Below are 3,085 nucleotides of genomic sequence, written 5' to 3' on the forward strand. Positions count from 1 at the left end.
CTCCTTTTCTCTCTGAAATCAATAAAAATATATTTAAAAAAATAAATTACTTGACCCCTATGTTTGCTAGGTACGCTGTAATAAAGCATCACAAATTGGGTGGCTTAAACACTACTTTATTATTTCACAGTTCTGGAGGTTAAAAGTCCAAGATTAAGTTGTCTGCAGGGTTGGTTCCTTCTGAGAACTATATAGGAGAATCTGTTCCATACCTCTCTCCTACCTTCTGGACGTTTCGCTGGCAATCTTTGGCATGCCTTGGCTTCTGCTGTTATCATCCCGATCTCTGCCTTCATCTTCACATGGTGTTCTCTCTGTGAGAGTTTCTGTGTCCAAATTTCCCTTTTTTATATGGCACCAATTATATTGGATTAGGGGCCCATCCTACTCCAGTATGACCTCATCTTAATTACACCTGCAACAACCCTATTTCCAAATAAGGTTAGATTCTGAGGTATTGGGGTTAGAACTCCAACATATTTTGGGGGACACAATTCAACCCATTAATACCCCATAAGCCTCTATTCTAACTAGATCACAGAGACCTTTTGGGTCCCAAAAAGTACATTAGAAAGAGGTTGGAATAAATAAGTATCCATTTTCCATATCCAGTTTCTTCCCATTGGCCCAAATAGGACTTGTGACCAGACATGCCCTTTCAGCATTAGCCCCTTTTAAAGTTGACCACAAGAGCCCATCTGTCTGGCTTTGAAGATTATCTCTTCCTGGCCTGAGAGGAACCTAACATTTTCTTGTCTTCAGAGTTGTTTTGCTAATCTACACATCTTGTTCCCAGCCACCTCGTCAACCTAATCTACTACTCTCCTCCTTGGTCCACTTTGTTCCAGCCATACAGGCCTGTATGTTGTGTGTGTGTGTGTGTGTGTGTGTAAGTAAACAGACTAAGGATGCTCTACCAAAGGGCCTTTGTACTTTATTCCTCATGCTTGGTATCACATGGTTCTCACTCCACTCAGGACTCTAATAAAATGTTACCTTGTTGAAGAGGCCTATACTATCCATCTAAAGTAGCACCACCTGCAACTCTCTTCACCTTCCCTGCTTTGTTTTCTTTAGTGCATTTACCCTCATCCAGATAATGAATCTGATCACCTTTCCCCACTATGTTAGTTCCATGGGGACAGACCTTTGTTTTCCTCATTAATGCATAGTATACCTGAAACATAGCAGATATGAATGAAAGCTCTACTTAAAACATTCCCTACGTTCTAAACTGACCCACTTTTAGGTCCTGGGTGGGTAGCTCAGTTGGATAGAGCATCATCCTGGTATGCCAAAGTTGTGGGTTTGGTCCCCGGTCAGGGCAACAAGTCAATATTTGTCTCTCTCCCTCCCTCAAGTCAATAAAAATAAATAGATAACTGGACCAACTTTCCCGATGCATTACTCCCGGTCTCTGAGTGGTGGGGAAGGGTCTTTCATCTGCTAACGTCTAGAAGACACAACAGGAGTGTTGCAAAGGATTAGAATAAATTTAGTTTTCCGTGGCCTCTGGTCTAGAGTTTTGGGCTTTTCTTAGAAGACAACCATAATCTCCCTTTCCTTATTTCTTATTCCTGCAAGAGGAAAAAGCATGAGCTGTTACCAAAAGCATTTTCAGTACACCATCTCAATCTTTACAGCCCCACAATTAGAATTATTATCCCCATTTCGGCGAAGTGAAAACAGACTCAGAGTAAGTTGCAAAAGTTTCACAGCTACAAGAAGTGGGGCCCAGGTAAGAACACAGGTTTGGCTGCAAACTCCGGCCCCTCCAACAGACTTCCTTGATTTCATCCAAGTTAATTGCTCTCCTGAGGCTTCAAGAGACTTGCAAGTGGAGAGTTAATAATTTGCATTTCAGATTGTCTGCCTTTTTCCCCCAACAGGCTTCCGTTTTCACACGTGGACACCCTCTAGGGTGCCTTTTTCCAAAGACCCAAAGTCCACTGACAGCATTTCCAGTTCCAGGTGCAGGGAAATGTGCTAAGTCTGGCTGCAATGCCCAAGAGAAAAGAATCTTCCAGGTTGGCTGTTGTCCAGACTCATCATCCTCATTGTAGAAAAGCACAGGCCAGGAAGACAAAGAGCAGGTGCATCTGTGAAAGGAAACAGAAAGCTATCTGGTCCTCAGGGAAAGGACCTTTGCAATTCTTCCTCTGGGCCCAGGGCTAAGGTGCTAGAGGAGTTTGGCACTGGAAGTTTCTTAAATACCATCTGAGCCGGAGAAAGTAAGGGCAAGAAATCTCTGCCATCTCACACAATCACAAAGTAAGTTACTGCCAAATTTGGAATCTTACATCACGTCTCATGAATCTTTAACTTTCTCTGCTATACTTGTGCATGAGTGTTCATTTCTTAGACCATTATTCTAGACAGAGCCAAAATCCGAAGTAGTACCAATTTAGCTCAATTCTGACAAATTTATAAGATCAGATAAAATTAAGTATGTTGAGATTTTGATGGTATTTCTTCTCTGGCCTTTCATGACAGATTTTAGATTCCTTAGTCCCTCTTAAACTAACTTTGCGAAACTCGAGAAAGCTTTTGAAACATGGAATGTGTACCTGATAGCTAACAAACACCGAGGTTATTGCTTAGTGATTAGATTATGCAGAATCAGTACATTTCTTCCTCCAGTAAGAATACTGTTTCCCAATTTATAATCCTGCAATATTCACTGGGATCGCTCTGAAGAGCCACTAAATTGCCACTCCATCCTTCCCTCGTCTGGAAACACATTTCTAGTAGTGACTACAATACAGAAAAGGGTAAATAAAATTCTAACAGGAAGACTGCACAGCTGCCTCTAGAGGGCAAACGAGGTTCATTTCAATCTACAGCTTCTCTATTTGGCTGACTCAGCTAATTCTTCAGTCTGACTACACAGTCCAAAAGAAGCCTGGCTTGCTTCCTATTATGCTAGGAATCCCTAGTTATAGATGACTCCACTGCAGTCTGATTAGAATATAATCCTTTTTTCCTGAGATTAGGAACAGTCAGATCTAGAGACTGTTAAAGAAGTAGGGGTCTGTTTCAAACGCTTGGCTCTGTAGGACTACCCAAGCCAAGGAACGAGATGAGC

This window comes from Myotis myotis, unplaced genomic scaffold (genome assembly GCF_014108235.1).
Source record: "Myotis myotis isolate mMyoMyo1 unplaced genomic scaffold, mMyoMyo1.p scaffold_m19_p_2, whole genome shotgun sequence".
NCBI lineage: Eukaryota > Metazoa > Chordata > Mammalia > Chiroptera > Vespertilionidae > Myotis > Myotis myotis.